General features: G+C 42.3%; 1 protein-coding gene across 5 annotated transcripts in view; it reads left to right on the top strand.

Annotated features, from left to right (window-relative positions):
• Positions 1–25,243, top strand: part of gabrg3 (gamma-aminobutyric acid type A receptor subunit gamma3) — a 91,388-nt gene that overhangs the window by 5,759 nt on the left and 60,386 nt on the right. Inside the window, exon 1 of one of the 5 annotated variants that reach the window (XM_082525218.1) lies at positions 4,068–4,306. The exons of the other annotated variants lie outside the window; for them this stretch is intronic. The gene's annotated coding sequence lies outside the window, so the exon portion shown is untranslated. Of the gene's footprint in view, positions 1–4,067; positions 4,307–25,243 lie in introns of those variants that run through there. 5 annotated transcript variants of the gene reach the window in all.

Below are 25,243 nucleotides of genomic sequence, written 5' to 3'. Positions count from 1 at the left end.
AAAGAATGAGTCCACATCGGAGTACATCGCGGAACTCCGGCGGCTGTCGGAACACTGTCAGTTCGGGGAGGGGCTGTCAGATGCGCTGAGAGACCGTTTCGTCTGCGGCATGAACAATGAAGGCACACAGAAACGACTTCTCACAGAGGATAACCTCACTTTGCACCGTGCATTAGAGATAGCGATATCGATGGAGACAGCAGCAAAAGATGCCGGAGAGCTTCAGGGAAAAGGCACGGAGCCGTGTTCTGTAAACAAAATATATCCGCAGCGCAATAACAAATTACCGATGTGCTTCAGATGCGGCAAGAAGTCACATGACGCTGCTAATTGCTGGTTTAAAGAGAAAGAATGCCTGCAATGTAACAAAAAGGGGCATATACAGAAAATGTGTAAATCAAAGCAGTATGATAAAAAGAAAAACAAAATGTGGAAAAGAGACAGAAAGCTGCATGAAGTAAACGAGTCAGAGCCAACTGATTCTGAGGAGGATTTGGCATGCCTGGAACTGTACACAATGCAAGAGAAAGATAACGATGCAATATGGCTCACACCTAAAATACAAGGGATTGAGTTACAGATGGAACTGGACACCGGGTCTGCTCTCTCACTGATTTCATATGAAGATTATAGAAGCAAATTCCCCAATCTGAAACTGAAGCACACCTCGGTGAAACTGAAAACGTACACAGGTGAAAGAATAACTCCTCTGGGAAAACTAAAAGTGAAAGTGGAATATGAGAAAAAGAAATGCAACCTGGAACTTTATGTTCTGAAAAATGGAGGTGTGCCATTATTTGGGCGTGACTGGTTGAAACACATCCGCCTCAACTGGAAAGAAATAAAGTCAATGAGACTGAAACGAGGCCTGAGTGCAAATTCTGTAGATGAAAGACTGAAACAGATCCTTAATAACCATGCCCAGGTGTTCAAAGATGGAATCGGCACCCTGAAAAATATTAAAGCACAGATCATACTAGAGGACAATGCAAAACCAAGATTCCACAAGGCACGCCCTGTACCTTATGCTCTACGCCCTAAAGTTGAAGCAGAGCTTCAACGCTTGGAAGAGCAAGGAATACTCACCAAGGTGGAATGGTCAGATTGGGCTACACCAATAGTATCAGTAAGCAAGAAAGCAAGTGACAGTGTGTGGATCTGTGGTGATTTTAAGGTTTCAGTGAACCCAGTTCTCCGCATAGATCAATACCCACTTCCACGGATAGAAGACATATTCACAGCAGTAGCAGGTGGCAAACACTTTTCAAAAATTGACCTTGCCCAGGCTTATCTCCAGATGGAAGTAGAAGAGACATCCAGAAAATATCTGGTAATAAACACTCACAAAGGCCTATATCAGTACAACAGACTGGTATTTGGTATTGCCAGTGCCCCAGCAGTATGGCAACGTGCCATGGATCAGGTCCTACAAGACATTCCAGGAACACAGTGTTTTCTGGATGACATAATCGTCACTGGTGTTGATGAGGAGACTCATCTGGCTAACCTAACAGCAGTCCTGGCCAGGCTAGAAAAATATGGACTGAGAGCAAACAAAAACAAATGTGAGTTCTTTAAGGATGCCATTGAGTATTGTGGACACAAGATCGACAGACATGGGCTCCACAAAACCAAGGACAAAGTTGAAGCAGTCCTGAAGGCACCAGAACCTAAAAATGTGAGTCAGCTGCGCTCTTTCTTGGGCTTAATTAATTATTACCACAAGTTTCTACCAAACCTTTCAACAGTTCTGCACCCGCTGAACTCTCTGCTGCAACAAAATGTCAAATGGAAATGGACAAAAAAACTGTGAAGAGGCATTTAATGGCGCTAAGCAGCTCATTACATCAGAGGAGGTTCTGACACACTTTGACTCCAATCTACCACTTCGCCTCGCCTGTGATGCCTCACCATATGGCATTGGTGCTGTGCTATCTCACAAAATGCCTGATGGATCGGAACGCCCAGTTGCCTTTGCTTCAAGGTCCCTAAATGCAGCCGAACGCAACTATGCGCAGATAGACAGAGAAGCACTCAGTCTAGTGTGGGGCGTGAAGAAGTTTAATCAGTATTTATATGGACGACACTTCACCCTGATCACAGACCACCGACCGCTGGTGTCCATCTTTAACCCTCAGAAAGGTATTCCAACCATGGCTGCGGCACGCTTGCAGCGATGGGCCTTGTTCCTAGGTGCACACACCTACACCATTGAGTTCAAAGGGACAAAGTTACATGGAAATGCAGATGGACTTTCACGTCTTCCACACATGCAACCCACTGAAGAACTGACTGATCCAGCTACTGTGTTTCACGTTACACAAATGGAACCCCTACCTGTCACAAGTGCTCAGGTGAAAAGGGAAACGAGCCGAGACACAATCTTGTCCAAAGTATACGATTTTACTGTGAATGGTTGGCCGTCCTGCACTGACACTCAGTTCTCTGCGTACTCCACCCGCAAAGACCAACTATCCGTTTGCCAAGGATGTGTTATGTGGGGAACTCGTGTCATCCTGCCACCCAAACTACGTACAACGGTACTGGACTCACTGCACATTGGACATTTAGGTGTGGTTAAGATGAAATCTCTTGCTAGAAGCTATGTTTGGTGGCCAGGCCTTGACTGTGAAATAGAGAACATGGCAAAATCCTGCACTGGTTGTCAGCAGACGCTGCGTCAACCTCAAACAGCACCTGTACACGCGTGGGAGTGGCCATCCGCTCCATGGCAACGCATCCATATAGACTATGCTGGCCCATTTATGGACCAAATGTTCCTAGTTGTGGTTGATGCTCACTCAAAATGGCCAGAAATCTTCCCCGTAAAGCAAGCAACAGCTGCCAGCACGATCAATAGCCTTCGGTCACTGTTTGCACGCACAGGTCTGCCACAACAGCTCGTAAGTGACAATGGTCGTCAGTTTACTGGGGAGGAGTTCCAGTGTTTCCTTCGGAGTAACGGCATACGACATATCACTTCAGCTCCCCATCATCCTGCAACAAATGGACAAGCCGAACGGTTCATTCAGTCCTTCAAGCGGTCAATGAAAGCCAGTCGCACAGAGGGGAAGCCGCTACAACAGAAAATAGACAATTTCTTACTGGCTTACAGGAACGCCACCCATGCAACAACTGGACACACACCTGCAATGCTCTTCATGGGACGAAATCTGAGATCACGTCTAGATTTGCTGAAACCAGACATTTGCAAGAATGTCCAAGACAAACAGTCTTCCATGGTGGACGCAACAAGAAACAAAACTAGATTCTTCAATGCCGGACAAAAAGTTCTCGCCAGGGACTACAGAGACTCAAGTCAGAAATGGCAGCCTGGCACGATCCTGTCACGGACCGGACCACTGACATATACTGTAGATGTTGGAGCCAACTTAGTCTGGCGTAGACATGTTGATCAGATTGTAGATGCGGAAAGCCACATGGTTCCACAGCCACCTGAGAGCACATCTACACACCAAGATTCAGAAGAGTTTGCCCTCGCTCCACCACCTGAGGTTCAGGATTTACGTGAAGCTACCGATGCTCACACACCTGAACTTACCACACAGAGCACTATGGAGTCTGACCAAATAGGCAGACGGTACCCTGAGAGAAATCGCAGAGCACCTCAGAGACTGAACTTATAGGTTTCACGTTAATTCTGTAGGAAAGCAGTTCAAATGTTTAAGAGGAAACAACCTACCTACATGTTGTAAATCACTGAGTAGGTGTCATATTTCAGTTCAAGTTAAATTATTGGTTTACAACATTATCTGAAATATTTTGATTGTTTGGTACCTATTGTGTTCATCAAGGTTGGATGGGAGGAACTGTTATGTATTTAGTAAAATCAGTTTATAGTTTGTGGCACTACTTTCTGTTATTGAGTGTAGAACACAAAGTGTGGTGTATGCGCGCATGGATATGCCTGCGCCTTGTTTTCCTTAGACTGGTTATTAAAGTAAATTCCTACGACTAAAGAAGGCGTCGTTACTTACCAGTTAAGTTATAAGAGAACATAACAAAGAACAATACAAAATTTGTAATTTATTTTATCAACTTTCCTTCTGACGATGCTGTCTGTGTTGAGTGCTCAGTGAATCTGCATTTGACTACTCCGCCTAGGCTCGAGAGTGCAGCCTAGGCGGAGTAGTGGAACGCAGATTCACTGAGCGCTCAACACAGACAGCATGGTCAGAAGGAAGAGCGCAGGGCAAGCTAGCGAGACAGAAGTGGACCTCCCCACCCTCATTCAGATCTGGCGTTTGGAATTATTTTGGTTTTCATGTGACGTATGACCCTGAAGGTAAGCGAGTCATGGACTAAAGTAAAACAGTATGTTGGATGTGCCATGCAATGCTCAATTACATGGGTGGGAGCTAGTGTGTTAGCGCAGTTAGCTCGTTAACGTGTTGGCCGTCTAGCCCCTCTGTATAGGGTAGCTCGTTAACGGAGATTTGCCATGTTGTGGCGTTAAGGTTATTTCAACGAGATTAACCTGAAAGCACTAGTGGGAACACAACGAATATGACTGCACATTTACACCGACATCATCCTAGTGCAAAGACAAAAACAACAAGCATGCATGCTACAAACTTTAGCCGAGTCATTTAGACAGCTGTTAGCACAGGATTCTCCTTATGGAGACCTGATATGTTTAATATGCTGCTGAGAATATAGCCCAGAAGAAGCGGATAGTATAGCTTTTATTTTGGAAAGAGACATTTTTCTGTAATAAACTCTCTTTTCCAAAGATGAGTGATTCCTCAATCAGATACAGGGCTCGCAATATCGCTAGCCCGACGTCCCGGGGCTATCTCTGCCCTGCCTGTCGGGCTATTGTAGGAAGGAAAAATATATGTCAATGCTTTTGCATTCTTTCAGAAATGTAGCTGGGTAATTATGTCATTGGCATCGGTGAGCCACTGTCAATATGTGACATATTGAAATCGTGTTTGAATTTGCGCTTGTTTTTTTGCTTTCACTTTGCAATCGCGTGAACTGTGTATAGAGAGCGACAGCACTGATCTGTGAGTGATGATAATTTGTGCACCAATTCCTCTGACATCGTCTTATTAATTGTTAGCTTACTATGCAAACATGACAAGTGAAATCTCCCGCAGCTTAAACATGTGAGAGGTTGATCGCGCAGAGAATCGCTGAGTTTATGTGAGTGCGGCAGGATATATATTTCACTACGATGACCTGGATGACTGAGAACCTTCACAGACAGATATATATTTTAGTTCTGCTGAGCCAAATAAGACAGGTCAGGGTGAAGAAGTGACAGCCAAAGAAAAGCTTACCACAAAACGGAGAAGTTATGACAAATCAGACTATAAGGCAAAAAGAAAGTGCAGCTTTATGGTTTCATGGACAAAAGAATTTCTGTGGCTGCAATATGACGAGCTAAAAAACAACACGCACAAGGGTTAGGGTTAAATTTAAAAACTGTACTTTTGTGTTAAAATATATATTTATAATTTTAATAAATGACAAATTAAAAAGGCATGAACATTTTTTTTTTGTATCGAAAAAATATCGAACCGTGACACCAAAGTATCGAACCGAACCGAACCGTGAATTTTGTGTATCGTTGCACCCCTAATATATATGTGTATATGTGTGTGTGTGTGTGTGTGTGTGTGTGTGTGTGTGTACACATATATATGTCCTGATATGCAGAGGCAAAGAGTTTAGGAGCAGTCACCGCAAATGCCCGGTCTCCTCTGTGTTTTAATCTGGACCTTGGGACAACTAGTAGCATTTGGTCCGCAGAGCTCAAAGATCTTGCAGGAGTATACCAGGTTAGAAGACCAGAAACATATGTAGGAGCTAGTCCATGCAGCGTCTTAAAAACAAGTGTTAAAATCTTAAAATCAATTCGAAAACTGTTTGGCAAATCAAATCAAATCACTTTTATTGTCACATCACATGTGCAGGTACATTGGTGCAGCACATGTGAGTGAAATTCTTGTGTGCGAGCTTCACAAGCAACAGAGTTGTGTAAAATACAATAATGTAAACAAGCAAAATACAAGAATGGCTACATCTGAAACTAATAAATATATGTACAATATATAATAGTATATGCATTTCTGGATGTGTATACTAAATATTTTTCTACGTGTGTGTGTGTGTGTGTGTGTACACATATTTTACAAGTTAAATAGAGTAAACAATGAATAGAATTGTTTGAGGATGCTCTCAATGGCACAGTGATAGAAGGTCCTGAGGATGCGGGGGCTCATGCCGAGTCTTTTCAGTCTCCTGAGAAAGAAGAGGCGCTGCTGCGCCTTCTTCACTGTTTTGTTTGTGTATACTGACCACGTAAGATCCTCAGCCAGGTGTACGCCAAGGAACCGGAAGCTGCTCACTCTCTCCACAGCAGCGCCGCTGATGGTGATGGGGGTGTGTACTTCTCTGCACCTCCGGAAGTCCACTATCAACTCCTTTGTCTTTGTGACGTTGAGGGTGAGATGGTTGTCTTGACACCAGTGGGTCAGGCCGCTGACCTCCTCCCTGTAAGCTGTCTCATCACTGTTGGTGATAAGACCCACCACTGTAGTGTCGTCCGCAAACTTCACAATGATGTTGGAGCTGTTAGTGGCTGTGCAGTCGTAGGTGTAGAGTGAGATAGGTAGGATTTAAACCATTCCAAAACAATTCATTTAATTCCGACACATAGTTGCAGCTGAAAGATAAGAATCCCATGATCTATTGTATCAAAAACAGCACTGAGATCTAATAATTTTAAAATGTCAGAATCTCCTGAGTCAGTAAAAGTTAAAAGATCAGTTTCAGCACTGTGGTGCATTTTAAAACCAGACTAGAATACTTCACCAATGTCATATTTATCTAAGAAGGCCTGGAGCTGCCAAACCTACAATTTTCTCCAGAACTTTTGAAAAAAGGGCACTTTAGAGATTGGTCTGTAATTTGATAAAACTGTTGAGTCCAGATTCTGCTTTTTAAGGATAGGTTCCACAACAGCATGTTTAAAGTCGGAGGGAACGGAGCCTGACTGAAGACTATTGACAATGGAAAGTAAGCATGAACCAACAGTGTCAAAAAACTTGTGCAAGTTCTTTCAAATGCAAGCTGTAAGCTCCGGAGCTAAAAGCCAAAAGATGGCAAAACCACCTAAACATGTTATCAGCCTGCTACAAAAGTGTCTGCTAGGCTTCACCTGAGTTTTTGGAGTCACTCAACAGGAGCTCTGCACTGTCCTCCATTGTTCAAGCATTTTTGATGCAATTATATGGCGATGGCTGCTGCGTCGTTCATTGTATTAACCGACCATCTGAGAAGTCTGTGCTGCAGTTTTGATGAGTGAAATTTTAGGATTTTATTTGGATGCTTCAAGATGAACTGCTGAGTCCAGAACCAATAGATGACATCACAGTGGCTATATTCAAGCTTTTTATACACCCAATAGCGAAACTCTTCTCATTTCCAAATGTAGATCTACTGATCAAGATTAATCATTCATTTGGGGAGAACTGCATTAAGAGATAAATTAGTGTTCTCAAAGCATGCAAACTGGCCCAAGTTTTCTCTTTAACCTAATTGGGAAGTCTTAACTCATTCACTGCCATTGACGTCTATAGACGTCAATTGAAAAACTTACGTTGACTGCCATTGACGTCTATAGACGTCAATTACGTTTTTCAATGGGAGGGGGCAGGTGTGGGATTTGAAGGGGAAGGTGACTGGAAAGGCAGAAAAACCCCAAGGGCACCTTACAACACCGACCCTGATAGCAGGCTAGACGGTGACCTAGGCAGGCACCAACTTGAAAAACTGAAGCCCACCAGCAGTAAAAGTAGACCTGCAAGGAGGTGCAGGGTTTGCGCACGTAAGGGATTGGGCAGTGAGACAAAAATGTGGTGCAAGTCTTGTTGTGTGCCCTTGCATCCCGGAAAGTGTTATAATGATTACCACACAAAAGTGAATTATTCATTGTGAATAAATGTTTCACTATGTACATTTTATTTTTTCATATATTTGTAAATAAATTGTTTTGATAAAACATAACCTTTCTCAGTGTTATTTCTGTTTTATAGAAGTGAAAAACTATTTTATATGTTAGAGGTGTCACAAAGCAAGAAATATTAGTGTCAAAGGCACTTTTCTGCTTGAAATGTATTTTTCACAAAAAGCTCGTTTTCTCCCTTTTTTTGGTCAAAACAGGCATTTTTGGTGGAACCCACCTCTCTTCTACAGCTGATTACTAAAGAATGGAAAATGGGAGAAACAAGCTTTTTTTTTTTTTTTGGATGAAAGAAGAGAGTCTGTTCTTCATTTTGGTAGGTTCAGCGTTTATATGATCATAACACACAGTTTTCTGTGGCTCTTCAAAAATGAGTAAAAATGCTCAAAAACCCTGGCAGTGGGGAGTTACCTGATTTGAAAATGGCTGGCAGTGAATGAGTTAATAGATCCATAGAAGAAGAGACCATTATTGTCGGCACCTGCACCATTTGGCTTCAAAAAGGGAGAAACCCACAGATGATGTCACAGTGGCTACGTCCATCTTTTGTATACAGTTTGTTGTTTTGGACAACGAAGTAGGTGGATCCTTCAGCATCTCTTTGAGATTCTTCAGTCACTGCTTTAGCAAACAGGATTTTTACAACCTGAATCTTGTATAATATCTCTGTTACTATGGATACCAAGTAGCGCAAGCTCCGTTGTTCCTGTCTGGGGAAAAAATAAAGGGCACAAAAGAAAGAAATGTGATTGGTACGCTAGGTGTTACTCAGTGGCACGTATAGATGACCTCACACATGCTCTGGAAAAGCCCTTTCAATGCATTCCTGAGAGAGATGATCCCGTTCTTACATCCTTAGTGCCACTTTATTAGAGTTACTTTCTCAATGTTTCACTCCAGCAAATAACCCTGAACTCTCACTTTCCTCAGTTGATAGAACAAACCTAAAGTTTACTATGTAATCTGCTCATCCTGTGGTCAATTTCAGTTTTTTAAACTGTTTTTCTTGGTGTTTTAAATCCTCTCCTGACTGTTGTGATTCATACAAACAAGGGATCGGTTAGATTTTCCATCAGCATACGGCATAACGATGGCCTTTGTCAGAGCTACATAAATACCGCTTGTTCTAGAGTTATCCAGTGCTCAGCTGGATGCTTACTTTTAATCCAAACATTAATGTCATGTAAATTTGTTTTCTCTTGCTATTACTCATGTGCTTTCACTGCAGTTTAATCTATCTAAGCTTCCTGAAGCTTCAAGAATAACATATTGGAGAGGATAAATAATGTGCAATTTCCCTGTAGCTCGGTAATCTATTTTTCATTATAACCTGGTAACATCTAACAGTAATATAACTGAGTTTCCCTGGAAACCACAATAACAAAAAAAAATCTCAAACAGGTCCATTTAGTAGCTTATTTGTGTGCTTTCAGTAATATTACTTAATTCCTTACAGCAGTTAGGGCTCAGGTCCAGATCCAGTCCAGATATATGTAGATATGGGAGGTGATAGCAGTGAAGCCATTAGACTCTGAAGCAGATATAAGTCCTGGTGACTGTGGACGCCATCTGAGTTCAGTGAACTCACTGTCATGCGATGGACACGGTCAGCAGCAATGCTCACAGCTGTTTTTCCAATCTTCTGTTGTCCAGGTTTGATGAGTTACATCAACAAAAGAGATTTGTTTTAAAAGCGACCTGTTCTGCTAATTTCCTGCTTCGTTTATTCCATGACTTTATCAGAGTAAAATGGCCTGTATTTATATAGCGCTTTACTAGTCCCTAAGGACCCCAAATCGGCAACCTTCCGATTACAAGGCGAACTCCCAACTCTTGAGCCACGATCAAGCTTGGCATGAGTCACAGTTCACAATAACATTAATCAGTTCATCCTGTCTCATCCCTGTGTCTTTAAACCAGTTTTTACCTGACTGTTAAGTCAGAACTCATTATTTGAAGCTTTCATGCTTATTATGAGCCTGCATCAATATAAACACTAATATATTTAAACTTAACGACCATTTTATTAGGAACACCCATTCAGCTATTGAATCAGCAGTAATGGTAGCAGCTAAATTCATTTAGGCATGCAGACATACTCAAGACTTTAGATTGAGCATTAGAATGAGGGGAAAAAAAGAGATTTAAATGACTTTTAAATGGCTGGTGTCACACGATCTGTTGAGTGTTTCAGGAACTTTACCCTCAAACAACCATCTCTAGGGTCTAAAAAAAGAGAAAATATCAAATAATCGGCAGTTCTCTGGGTGAAAATAGCCAGATTGTAACTCAAATAATGTAATAACTCTAACCACACATTACAACCAAGCCATGCAGACGAGCACCTCTGAATGCACGCTAAACCTTGAAACAGATAAGCTACAGCAGCAGAAGAGCACACCGGGTGCCACTCCTGTTAGCTGAGAACAGTAAGCTGAGGCTTACAGTTCATGTAGCCTCAGCTTACTGTTGATGTAACTCATCAAACCTGGACAACAGAAGATTGGAAAAACAGCTGTGAGCATTGCTGCTGACCGTGTCCATCGCATGACAGTGAGTTCACTGAACTCAGATGGCGTCCACAGTCACCAGGTCTCAGTCCCAAAGGTGCAGTCACCTTTGGGATGTGGTGGAGCACAACAAGGATGTGCAGCCAACAAATCTCCAGCAGGGCTGTGATGCCTTCATGCCACCTAATTAATAATGTCCCTTTTAATGTATGAAGTAATAATCTCTTTGCAAAGACATACACTGGAAAAATACCATTAATGGAGATGTCAAAGCCAGGAACCATTTGAACTTCTGGCCCAAAAGGATTGAAGAATTATGCCCACATGGTGAAATTGAGGCATAGCTGATTTTTCTGTGTGTGTTCAGACAGCAATACTTTGCTGAATGCTTTATGATGCCATGGTATACGAAATATACCTGTAACCCTGTCTTCGCTTCTTTGTTTGAATTTTGTCTCTAGCACAAACTATAACAGCATTCCGGTCATTTAAAGGAATGGCTACAATTACATATTATATAAACGTAACTGACATCCAACAGCACAATTTTCACTCTGAAAAGGAAAAGAAACAGCCATGAATTTACGCTGAGCCAAATGGTCAATAGGACCGTCTAAAAAATGCTAAGTGCAATTATGAGGAGCATTTCAAGAGCCTGAAGAGTCACAAATCTGCTTTTTTTTGTGTATCGCACACAAAAAAAAGCCTCAACAATGTTCTTAGACTGACGGTAGCTCAGACAAACTTTCTCAGCACTTTTTCTGCACACAAATGTATATTTTTAAAAATCCTGTTTTATCAGGATTGTGATGCAAACATTGACATCACATCACTTATAATTTTACACTGAATATCAGGTTGAACACGGTTCATACTAAAAAATCTAAATTAGCAGCTGCATAACGAGTTTATCGTTTGTGTTTTTCTATCATTCCCCTGTCGTGGAAATGATACAGGGAGTGCAGAATTATTAGGCAAGTTGTATTTTTGAGGAATAATTTTATTATTGAACAACAACCATGTTCTCAATGAACCCAAAAAACTCGTTAATATCAAAGCTGAATGTTTTTGGAAGTAGTTTTTAGTTTGTTTTTAGTTTGAGCTATTTTAGGGGGATATCTGTGTGTGCAGGTGACTATTACTGTGCATAATTATTAGGCAACTTAACAAAAAACAAATATATACCCATTTCAATTATTTATTTTTACCAGTTAAACCAATATAACATCTCCACATTCACAAATACACATTTTTGACATTCAAAAACAAAACAAAAACAAATCAGCGACCAATATAGCCACCTTTCTTTGCAAGGACACTCAAAAGCCTGCCATCCATGGATTCTGTCAGTGTTTTGATCTGTTCACCATCAACATTGCGTGCAGCAGCAACCACAGCCTCCCAGACACTGTTCAGAGAGGTGTACTGTTTTCCCTCCTTGTAAATCTCACATTTGATGATGGACCACAGGTTCTCAATGGGGTTCAGATCAGGTGAACAAGGAGGCCATGTCATTAGTTTTTCTTCTTTTATACCCTTTCTTGCCAGCCACGCTGTGGAGTACTTGGACGCGTGCGATGGAGCATTGTCCTGCATGAAAATAAGTGCCTGGAAGTGCCTCCTCGTGGTGTGGAGTTTTTGTTTGGTTGTGTTCTTTGTTGTTGCAACCTTTTTCGGCATGTTATTGGTAATACGGCGTTGCCGGCTCCTTATGTTATGATTATCTATAATAAAGACTATGTTATTTACTAAGAACACCTGTCTGTTTTCCTTTCATTCTGTTCTGGACTCATTTGTTACTGGTCCCCTCACTCGCATGCCTAGACCCCTTCGGGGGGGACGTAACACACTGCTTGAAGAAGGTGTCTTCCAGAAACTGGCAGTAGGACTGGGAGTTGAGCTTGACTCCATCCTCAACCCGAAAAGGCCCCACAAGCTCATCTTTGATGATACCAGCACAAACCAGTACTCCACCTCTACCTTGCTGGCGTCTGAGTCGGACTGGAGCTCTCTGCCCTTTACCAATCCAGCCACGGGCCCATCCATCTGGCCCATCAAGACTCACTCTCATTTCATCAGTCCATAAAACCTTAGAAAAATCAGTCTTGAGATATTTCTTGGCCCAGTCTTGATGTTTCAGCTTGTGTGTCTTGTTCAGTGGTGGTCGTCTTTCAGCCTTTCTTACCTTGGCCATGTCTCTGAGTATTGCACACCTTGTGCTTTTGGGCACTCCAGTGATGTTGCAGCTCTGAAATATGGCCAAACTGGTGGCAAGTGGCATCTTGGCAGCTGCACGCTTGACTTTTCTCAGTTCATGGGCAGTTATTTTGCGCCTTGGTTTTTCCACACGCTTCTTGCGACCCTGTTGACTATTTTGAATGAAACGCTTGATTGTTCGATGATCACGCTTCAGAAGCTTTGCAATTTTGAGACTGCTGCATCCCTCTGCAAGATATCTCACTATTTTTGACTTTTCTGAGCCTGTCAAGTCCTTCTTTTGACCCATTTTGCCAAAGGAAAGGACGTTGCCTAATAATTATGCACACCTGATATAGGGTGTTGATGTCATTAGACCACACGCCTTCTCATTACAGAGATGCACATCACCTAATATGCTTAATTGGTAGTAGGCTTTCGAGCCTATACAGCTTGGAGTAAGACAACATGCATGAAGAGGATGATGTGGACAAAATACTCATTTGCCTAATAATTCTGCACTCCCTGTATGGGAGTGATGGATGCACTGAAACAGCAAACAAGTGAAAGTCATGAATAGAACGGGACTTTTACTTTTTATGGATGATGTGTGTGCTAGACTGTTCAGCAGTCACCCACAGGATGTATGAGTCCAGACTTCGTGTCTGAGTAATAAACACAGTGACCTTTTCACTAAGCTTCTTCAGGGACTATTTTTCTGGTGGGTTTTTTTGCTGTTTTTTTTTTTTTTTTTCCATCGCACCCACGAGGAGTCATTTACACGGAAAATTATTATTCTATAGTGTATCAGAGATCTGTATTCCTCCTGGCCGCCCAGCCACAGCACACTAAATTAACTTGTATGGATAATTTCAAAGAAGAGACGATAAATAGGATGCGGGCAATTAGCATTTATTTTTTGTAATTCCCCTGACCACACACCACAGATAAGTACATTAGAAAGCCATTTGTTGTGTTGTGGGTCCTTTGATGACAGATGGTGAGCTGAAGTCATTTGACCTTGTCCTGCTGGCATTAATGAATGTGACTTTTTAAACTCATAGTTAAACAAGAGGCGTTTCCAACACATGGGCTGAATGTAAAATGATGCCTCTGTTGATGTTGTGGAGTGAGAGTCAACTTTAAATGTCCAAATGTCATTTTTTCCTGTTATTGTACTTCACTGGTTATGATTTTAGGAGGAAAATATAAAGAAAAGGTGAATTTTAAGTAAACTTGATATTTTTCCCACCTGGTATTGTTTTTTTTAACCTTTAACTGTCTGAGTGGCATCAGTTGTGATCCCAGCTGTATATTTTTATGTACTGTAGTAATGTGAAATATCATAAAAACCCTCCTTATAATTAATTTTCCAGAATACTTGTCCTGTAACTTCTGATCATTGGTATAGGTTAAAACATGGAAAGCTGTGTGGAAATATGTGTTTTTAACATTGTGGACTTGGACTTGTGGATTCAATTGTAATTTGTTGGTAATTATTCAGTGATTAGGCTAGGGGTGGGCGATATTACGGAGCCCCGCAGGGGACATGGGAGAAAAAAAAATTAAGACGGACTTTTGCGAGATCTCTCAAAACTAACTCAGGATCTCGCAAAACTTTTGCGAGATCTCACAAAACAAACTCGGGATCTCGCAAAACTTTTGCGAGATCTCGCAAAAGTTGAATTCCAACAATGGCGGCAGCTACTTAGTTGTAATATTACTCTTTCTGGGTCACAAAATACACTTTTAAGATATTTTGAGGCGTGAATGTAGTTGTGTAAACGTCAGATACCTGCTCGGTTTACAAGACATCACATATTTGCAAAAGTGCTCCGATGTTTTCGGAGATCTGACACCCACTAGCTCGAAGCTAGCTTCTACAGCCGGGAGGGACACCGCTTTCCCGGCACATTGCGCCTCGACCTCCCGGTCGGCTTCGAGCTGGCGGCCATCGAAGAATGCGGCTAAAACTTTTGCGAGATCTCGCAAAACTTTTGTGAGATCCCGAGTTTGTTTTGCGAGATCTCGCAAAAGTCCGTCTTAATTTTTTTTTTCTCCCATGTCCCCTGCGGGGCTCCGTATGATATAAACGATACATGATAGAAACGATATAAATTTGGCCAACGATAGAGATTTTGACTATACCGCTCTATCGCATGTTGATGATGTCATCAACATGCGCAATGCTTTTTGGTCGAAAGCATTGCAGCGGCTACAACCATGCAAATTATGCCGACAGTCATGGCAAAGAGATGAAGCACTTTTGAAATATGGGGAAAGCCAAAAACTGCGCTTCCTCCACTTCCGTAACATTGATTTATTAAAGTTGAATTCTCTCGCAGCTGTTCTCTTCCCATGTTGTTGCAGTATATTAATAACTAACCTTGTATTGTGGATGAATAATCTCAGTTGTTCTCCTGACTGAAGTTTGGCCCGTGTATAGCATCCTGCTATGCGATTGCATTTGTTCATACAGAATCCCTCACGTTAACTTTTATCGAGTGGAAAAAAATTTGGCGTTCATCCTCCAGCTTCACTGTGCTAATGTTATGCTAACATAGCTGTGTCGCTAGCGATCACGTAGCACAACATTATATACCAGGTAGTCGAACTTCAGTAACCCTGCAAACGCCACTGCTGTTTAGTTTTCTGTCTTCATTTATGTTGGAAGTGATAGCAGAGCTGTACGTTTTAATTAGTTTCAGAAATCTCAGTCAGAACATGGTATGTCATGTTTAGGTGGAAACTAGCGAGCTAACTTCCTGTTAACTTCTAACTCCGTTAAATTTAATAAATTCTGTTTTCATGGATGCATGGATGTTAAACTTAATTGTTACACCTGCTGAAGCAGCAACGCTGATGATTTCATTAAAGATGAAAGAATTTAGACCGTTTTTAACTCTCAGTGTTCGTTTGACTTTGGGACCTGAAATGGACGGAGTTTTGGACCCAGATTACTCCGCGAAGCTCCTCACTACGGCAGCCGTAATGCTCTGACAATCCATCAAGCAGTGCGGCTTACCAAAGTTGTACTAAAACATTTTTAACAGATTTCTGCACACCAAAATCGGTTTGAGGTCAGTAAGCACAACCAGAATTCATACATAAGGCACACTCTCGATTTTTGAGAAAATTAAAGGATTTTAAGTGTGCCTTATAGTGTGGAAAATGGGTTATACAGAAGAAAAGAATATATCGTGATATATATCGTTACTGCACGTGCTTCAAATTATATCGCGATATGGATTTTAGGCTATATCGCCCAGCCCTAGATTAGGCATTACATTTTGTAAGGAGCAGTTTTTTTTAAATAACCTAGACGCTTTTGATTTGTTCTGCTGAAAAAAAAAAAATTGACACCAACATGATGTTTGTTCAGATTTAATTTAATACACAAGAATGGGAGTTATAAAGGATGAATAATAATAATGATAAGAAGAAGACGAAGAAGAAGATACGAAGAAGAAGAAAGTTGTGAAATTACTGTTACAGCAGCCAAAAACATAACAAATAAAAAATGAAAAACAAATACATTACACTAAAGAAAGAAGCACTAAAATATTTAAATAGAAAAAGTTAAATAGAAAATATAGAAAAGCGCTCAATAAATCAAAATCTCAATATGATACAATAAGGGGCTTCAGTATAAATTAAATGCAGGTATCTCTAACATCTGTGTCAGTGTGTCAGCTTCGTGTTCCACTGCATCTCCAGCAAATGGTGGGGGGTCGGGATCCATTCATTATCCACATCCATTAACCACAGCCATTTGGGTAACCTCTGAGTTAGCTGATTGAGGAATCCAAACAGGGTGTTGATTCAAACAGTGATGAATTCCCTCGGTGAGTAACAGAGACACATTCCAACAGCTTGCAGTTCAGCATTCAGGTCCCAAAAACGTGGCTTTTTCACTAACATGCCTGATATTACAAGGACATGGTACTGGAACCCGTACCTTTTAGACATAACAGGTGGAGTCTTCACATTTATTCTTACGTCTCTGTCGACCTGAAAAGTCTCAAAGCTGATGAGTGAGGCAGTCTCAGTGCAACGATCCATGAACTCTTCTGGTCTTAATAATCTAATCAAGTTCATCCATATTATTGTCCAAACACCACACTGATCAGCTACATCTTATTACGAAGTTACCAGGTCATCTAGATTTTGTTGTTAAAATGACAAAAGAGTGTGTTTGACTTCTTCTGAAATAAAAGTGTTTGAAATCTATAACTAATGACTTTTGAATAGTTAGTAATATCTGTCACATGCAGATAAAGGAAATGGTACAGGTATGATAAACACATGATAATAACTTATCACTTTAGATGTTAAAACACAGGCAATTTTACGTAAAACACTTTAAGAAATCACTTAACTGTATATGAAAGATAAATATAGTTATGGTTGGTGATGTTTCATTTGAAGCTTAAGGGTTTAGGGGACCGTAACTCCGACAGTCTTGGTCGTTGTGTCTTTGGGCAAGACACTTCACCCGTTGCCTACTGGTGGTGGTCAGAGGGCCCGGTGGCGCCTGTGTCTGGCAGCCTCGCCTCTGTCAGTGCGCCCCAGGGCAGCTGTGGCTACAATGTAGCTTGCCATCACCAGTGTGTGAATGGGTGGCTGACTGAATGTAGTGTAAAGCGCTTTGGGGTCCATAGGGACTAAGTAAAGCACTATACAAATACAGGTGATTTACCACTTACCAGTCTATGGAAGAGGACTGGTCAAGTTTAGCACATATTCCTGTATAAGAATTCCAAACAGCTGTGTTTACAACACCTCTGGATTGACATGTTGTCACACTTTCCTCAGGCAGCTTTTTCTAGCTCCATTACCAGACGAAAAATTACGTTATACAGTAATGAGACCGCTCGAAGTGACAAATTGTGATGAACGATGGCAGTCATCTAATCTATGACAAATGAATTGTTCTCTGTGACTGCTTCACAGTCAAGGCGCCCCGTTTATTTTTTTCTTTAAACATGAAACAGCAGTAGTTTGCATCTGCAGGAACATAACCCCTGTCCGATTTAAAAACAATGGGGTGATGGATGAAAAGAATAAAAGTAGTGCTGCATAATAACAGGCGCACATACGTAGCCCTCTAATGAACTTTAAATGTTTTCTTTCATTAATGTGCACAAAAGGTTTAAAGCTAACAACTACAGTAAAATAAGAGGCTTTCAAATGACAAAAGAGGAAGAAGTACAAAAGAAATGTGCAGCTTCAAGTGGAGCCCATTCACACAGAAAAATGACGGAGACATTTGTTTAGACATTTGTTACCTAGTAACTATTTTGGCTCCTGTCAGGATGCGTCAGACTCAGCTTTGAAAGCAGTGACAGTGATTGATTGATCCAGTTTACACATTGTACGTTTGGTTCTCTCTAATACATCACGAGTATTTGTCTCAGTGTCTGGGAAGAAGAGAAAGCCTCCTTTGTATAATGTGGGAGATGAGCGGGGCAGTCTGTCACAATCAAGTCAACCGGTTATTGTTACTGTTGTTTGTGGATTTATTTATACTGCTTAAAGGATTTTTGTGCAATTAGGTTGGAAGTTTGATCATGATCCAAGGAACAGATATTTCTAACCATAACATAAGGTTGAAAGCATCCTAGAATTCAAGTTTAGATTTTTCTGTCAGGGTGATTCATGTGGCCATTTATAAAGAGCCTTATAGTATTACTTCAGTAACTGCAATGTGCACCAGTAAGCCACAATATTAAAACCATTTGCTTGACCAATAGGGGAATATACTCGGGACTTGTGCAGGTGCCCTGTGGTCTCTGCCTCGGGGCCATTGGCAGCAGATCTTTTAGGTCCTGTGGGTTGCAGCACAGTTGGTGTTCAAAATGCTGAGGAGGGTTGTCATGAACCACAGTGGATGCACACAAGTGGGATCCAAGAGCAGACTCAATACACCTAATGCGTATTGAGTCTGAAGAACAGCTGAACAACCAAGTTAGCGAAAATGTGGAACTGAAGAAAACCACGAAGACAAACGAAACAGGGAGGCCGTAATTGGGACCGTGGGAGGGATCAGAGCGGGACCGTGGGGCTCAGAAGGGGGAAGTGTGTCCGTGGGAAGCGAACCCGAGGAGGCAGTGATGAGGACAGATGGTGCACTTAGTGATCCGAGCAGGCTGAAGGACAGGCAGGTGGCAGACACAAATTGACGTAGTTCATGTAACACATATATACAAAGCTTTTGCGGGGAGCCCAGTTACCACTGAGGGGTGACTAACGGACTGGCGTGGAGCATCCGTCAGCGCAGGGTTAAATAGTCCTCCAGGTAATTGCCCGGAATGGGATGCAGGTGTGATGGTGATGGTCCAGCCCGGGGGTGTGGCCACCGGGGCATCCCACACACTCCTTAGACACAGGGCCACGGACCATGACAAGGGTGGTACATGTCAAAACAACCTACTCACCAGGACCCAAGGTTTCATAGCAGAACTTTGCACTTTAACAAGATGATTAATAGGCATAACTTTAAAGTCAGTGGTTTTATTGTTTCAATTTAAATCAGGGGCTCTGTCGAAATACATTTAACGGTCACAATCTGTGATGCACTCTTTATACGTGCAACAAGAGACAGCTGAAAAGTGCTAAAAGCACTAAGGTGTGAGTACAACTCTTAGATTGAAGTTGGCCTTGATTGCAGCTGTATTGCAGTTATTTTCCCACACTTTCGTTAAAGGGCCCTCCTTAAACTGGCTCTGGTGTCTACTTACTGGGTGACAGATGATCAGCCGTGGTACAGCTAGCCCGAAGGGGGTGATCTGTTCTGCTTTTTGAATATTTCAGAGCCCTTGGCATTTCTTCTTGCAATGAGCTCAGACAGTGAGAGTAGAAGTCTTTATGCCATCAGTCCTTATGCTGTGGCTTAGAGTATGCAGACGCCAACCGAGAGGCTGGGACTATCCCATGTGTGGTTATGTCATCAGGAGTTCCTTTTTTTTTTTTTTTTTTTTTTTTTTTTTTGCCTGTCCCGTTTGTCTCTTTTGCCATCAGAATTGTTGTCTAAAGGCAAAGAAAGATGCCCAACGGATTTACTTTACCAAATTGACCATCCCAGCCTTGCCACAATGGTCCATTTGATTCACCTTTTATTGTTTATTTTATTTTCACTTACTGAATATGGGACAGACTTGACTGGGGGAAAGAAGGGGAGAAAGAAAGAGGGAAAGAGAAACAGCTGAGAAGAGGGACGGGGGAGAAGGGCAAAAACCAAAAACCAACAGAATGAGCAGAAAAAGAAAAAAAAAGAAGAAAAAAAGAAATAAAAAATGCATATATCAATCACCTGGGTCACCTGCTGAGAAAGAAAAAAGAAAACAAGCAGAAGAGAACAAGAGTAATAGAATAAACAACATCACAATGATATATGGGAATATGACAGTAAATACTAAATATTAAACATTATTGTGCAGCACATAAGATCAACAGAACACAGTGTGCTTTGAGGTAGGAGCCAAAAAGGGTGTAGTTTGTGGGTGTGATCACCCGTGTGTACACCTGTGAGCATGGACGCGTTTGTTTTTTTGTTTTTTAAAAGGTTCCTTCATGTAATGATCTGCTAGAGGGTGTGGGGGGGCCACAGCCCCGTCCTCCAGGGCATGAAGCAGGTATGGAGGAGATCAAAACTCCAGACATCCAGAGGCCCCCAGAACACAAGAGACCAAGGAAGACCAACAGAGGGGCAGCCGCGCCACTGTCCCGGAAAGAGCTGAGGAGAGTCCCAGATGAGGGCTCACTCAGCAGCCGCGGAGCAGAAGCCAGGGGGAGTTGCAGTGACGCGCCCGTGAGCTCCGCCGGCAGCCAGCCGTGCCTGAGTGACCGAGCCCCAGGCCGAGAAGTGGCCCGAGCAAGCCCCAGGTTCCAGGCCCCGATAAGCGGCCGCCAAGGAGTGAGCCGGTGTGTACCTGGACGCCCATCCCCGGACACAAAGAACCACCAACGCACCGATGTCTGAGGGAGTCCGCCACTGGCAGGGGAAGTGGTGGTAGGGGGAGATAGGCCTCCATACCTTGGAGGGCCTGAGATGTCCCCAGAGAGGTGGCGCCTGACACCCAACCTGACATATAGACACAGAAATACAGGCACACACAGATACAAACATCCATTCCCACCCTCATGCTCTCATATACACTTACTCCACACTCAACCAACGTGGAGACAGACATAAAGAGACGTTGTACACACGATCACACTCCCCAAGCGTACTCTAAGCCCCGGGTCTAGGTACCCTTGCCCCTGGAGGGGGGGAACTGCACCCAGACCCAGGTGGTGTTACCCTTTTCCCTGCGGTGGGGGGAGGCAGACCGCCCCGACTCCGCAGCAGCAGGGAGGCCCCACACTCCAGACCGCAGTCGGACAGCCAACTCCTCCTCCTAGCCCCCCCGCTCCAGCAGGTCGCAGAGAATGGGGGTGAGAGAAGACTCCAAACCTCCCTCCACCCGCTCATTGTAGTGTTGATGCATGTGTGTTCTAAGGTGCATTTAAAACCCAGGAGGGCATGGAGCTACCTGCCAGAGAGCAGCAGGTAAGCGCATAGTCCCTCCTGCTAGCCCTCAATGTCTACGTGTATTTAACATTGAGAGGTGGGCAACGACGCCAGGGGTGGGGTGTACACCCTGATGGTACTTTGGATTCCGTGTATCGTGCCCACCCCCAAGATCCTATATGTATGTGTAATGAGAGTGTGAGTAATGTGAATGTCTAAGTTGTGGGATAAAATTGAGGCAGAGGCAGCCAGAAGGGGACGGGGGGGTGGCCTCCTCTGCACCCTGGTGACATACCCCTACTCCAAGGTCCTGCATGTGTGGGTGGTTGTGGTGGAGCGGGAAGAGGGAGGCAGCTGGAGATGGGGAGGGAAGGAAGGGAGGGGCAAGTGACCCCTCCCTGGGGCCAGCTCCCCCGCTGACCCCAGTAGGCACTCCCACACTCCGCGACCCGCCAGGGAAAGGGGGCCCAGGCCCATCCAGACCGGGGCCCAGCGCAGCAGCGCCTCCCGGCCCCACATAGCCCAGGACAGTCCACCCAACCCCACCACAGAGAAAACTGCACCCACCCCACCATCCACTCTTCTTCCAGACTACATAAGACAATAAACACCCAGGCTGAGATCTTCCTCCACCTCTCCTGTATCTCCCCCTCCTGTAGAGAGAGCCCCTGAGGAGAGGAAAGCTCCTGCAAGATGTGACAATCTTCCCCACCAGTTGAAGAGCCCCCCAGGTGGCTCGATGCACCGGCGGCACCCTGCTCCAGGGCTGGGCCCCCATGCACCCACCCGCCCACAACCCCGGCAACACACCAACCAGGACCCAAGCCCCCGAGGCCCGGCCCGGGCCCCAGCCCAGAGACGGAGCGCCCCCAGAACCTCACGCCCATCCCGGACCCACCCAGGGGCAGCCAGGCTACCAGGTCAGTAACCCACGTCCGTCAGCACAGACCCTCCCCTAGTCCCGCTGCACGCAGCCGCGAGGAAACAGTCACCTGAGAGCCAACAGAGCCCCTAACCGGACATGACCGCTACCCCGGGTTGAGCCCCCAGGAGTCATCAGGAGTTCCTGCTAGCTCATGTGATTAACAACCAGACTAAAATATGCAGCAGTGGGTAGTAGCTACTCCAACTATGGGGAAGGACAAGAAAAAAATGATAATAATAATTTTTAAATGATTTTTCTAAAGCTTGAGATACTTAATAAATTATGTAGTCACGTGTGTGAGGTATCTAGTCAAAAAGATTGGTTGGTAAAAATGTTTCTTGGTAATAGTCAGAATTTGAACAAGTTTTTTGGTCAGTTATTATAATCATAAGTCAAAATTATGACTTACTGAAGCAGGATTATAGAACAGTTATTCAAACATTTGATTTGACAAAATAATCAGATTGTAAGAGAAGTTTTTTTAAGTGAACTTATGTCATCAAGGTAAATGAGTTGTTAAAGCCGGTTTACGTTAAGTTAAAAGATCTTTTTTTTAAATTTAATATTTCAATCAAAGTTTCTTTGTCTGATAAATGAAAGGATTATAAACATAAGTAATAATGTTGTGGTACGAGGACTAGTAGAAAAACTATATTTCATGTTACATTGTGACTTAGATTGAAAAGAGATACTCAAAACTATGATTAATTTTAAAATTAAACATTTGAGTTATTTCACAATTTTAAAATGACAGAAAATTAAGACAGACATTTTCCACTTGAGATTATATGATATAACATTTTGTTTAACTACAGAATTACAATTTTAATTGCAAGATAAAATGTTAATAACTAGATCAAAATCATAATATCCAGTGTTCTTATATTCACCAAGTCTGTAGTTAAATACGGTTCATTTTTATATAGTCAAACTTTTTCAGTTTTATATACTTTATGGTAGGTTTATACATTATGAGTCTTTATAAGTATAGTATAATTATGATAACACTTTGCCATCACTGTGTAGATCAGAATCCAACTGAATTAGAAATAAAGAAACACAATAATTACCAAGATTAGAAAAAACTGATGTGAATTTTGCAATATATGTATTTAAAAAGTTTAACAAATACTTTGTAATGATATTAATGTGACAACACAAACTAATTAGACTTGAAAATCTCATAATATGAAGAACTGTATTAAAACAGCTCTAAACAAAGCGAGCACAACAGCAAACTGGAACCACCAGATAACAAAAGAGTCAAGAAACAACTCAAACATTAAATATACTTAATCTCAAAAGGAAACTAAAACTCAGAAAACTAAAAACCATTTCTCAAAGACCTGGGAACCATGGTACTTACTTCTTGCTCTATACCTTTTTGTGATAAGTCCTGAGAAATTACTGAAAAACAGAAGGTAGCCACTCAATAGAGGATTTGGTGGGTAGAGCCAAATTCCCTCAGAATAACACAGGAGGTCAGAAGAACTGATCAGTTTGACTATTTAAATAAACTCGGATGGTTACGAATGTTACATCCAGTGAAAGCAAAGATAATGAAAATGCATTTTCAGTGCTGTTTGTCATCGTTTGACAGTTCATGGAGACTAAAGCAGCAAAAGATAAAGAGAGGTGAGAAGTAACATGGACTTATAGATGAGTACCGTCCTGGCATTCCTTTGTCTTTTATTTTATTCAAATCCGTTCTCTTTGAATAGAGCTGACAGCCGAGCGCGGCCTGACAAGGACATTTCTAATTTTGTTTTACCACAGAAAGGCAAATATGCAGCTACGGTGACACGTTTTTGTTTGCCGTAAATATCACTGTCAGTGTGTCAAACACAGAGACGAGGTTGCAGTTTGTCTCCGCTCGTCACCGCCGGCTCATGTACAGACAGGGCCAGGCTCCAGTGCAAACCTGAAGCAAGATTAGCTAATGTCTCTATAGACCTGTTCATCATGCTCTGCCCACTCTAATGGCAAATAAATCTCACAACAGGCTTCCCTTCATTGGAGGAGCGTATAAATGTCTCCAAGTGCCCGTTCACCAGTGCACAGCTGATCGCACACTTTTTAATGTGTTGGTATTTGATCTGATAAAATCTAGATCTAATAAAAACATAAACTGCAGAAAGCTAAATACAGAAAACCAATACTTGATAACCTGAGACCTGGATGGAACCTTTGACTTGACAAGACAAGATAAGACAGCTGATATGACGAGACAAAGGGGAAACTCAAAACACGGGACACGGGACGCGAGACTGTTAAAGTAAAACAGGAACCAAGAGATGTGCACAAAAATGCAGACTTGACATTGTGACATATGGAAGAGACACAACTGGGAAACAGATGAATAAACATAAAGACAGAACCAAACCTACACTGGAGACATGACCCACTAAACATGGGAGGCCCATTTATGACCTGTCATTTTATTTGCCATTAGAATATTTTAAATTTCATAACTATTTCCTGCCATGAATTTGTGAATATATTTCTTTTCATGCAGGAATTGGCCTGTTAGTCTGGCTAATGGTTTCCAGGATTATGGAAAATTGCCTGAAAATATGTATGTTTTTTTTTTTTTTAAACATTAGAATCATTGATTTGGTTGTAATTTGGTGGTAATTATTCCATAATTAGGCATCTCGTTTTGGCTCGTTTTTGTAGTCACACAAGGGAAAATAGTGGCACAACCAAAATTGTGATGGTGTGCATTGCCTTTGAAATGGTTATTCCAAAGACATGCACCTGGTCTGCAACCACACAGACTTATGCTTTTCTCTGATCACACATAGTTTTATCAAAGTTTTAAAATAAGTCTAAGTATGACATTTACAAGGTCACCTACAATTATCCAGCCTGTAGTCCATGTTCAGATTTTTCTGGATGATACACTTTTAAAAACATATTACAAGACAATTAAAGCTGAAAATAGGATATTTTTATAGAAACAGATCTCAATTCGCTAGGATGGTGAACCCCAGCAAATCGAAGAGAGTATGTATTGCATGTCTGTCAGTGACAAAGCTCTGCTGCAATGACTGCCTCCTTACCGCCGCTCCTTGATTGAATTTAAACAAAGAACTTACAGATCGAAA

This window comes from Aulonocara stuartgranti (genome assembly GCF_965226115.1).
Source record: "Aulonocara stuartgranti genome assembly, chromosome: 23".
NCBI lineage: Eukaryota > Metazoa > Chordata > Actinopteri > Cichliformes > Cichlidae > Aulonocara > Aulonocara stuartgranti.
Note: the sequence above shows the minus strand (reverse complement) of the source record. Positions and strands in the feature narration are given on the sequence as shown.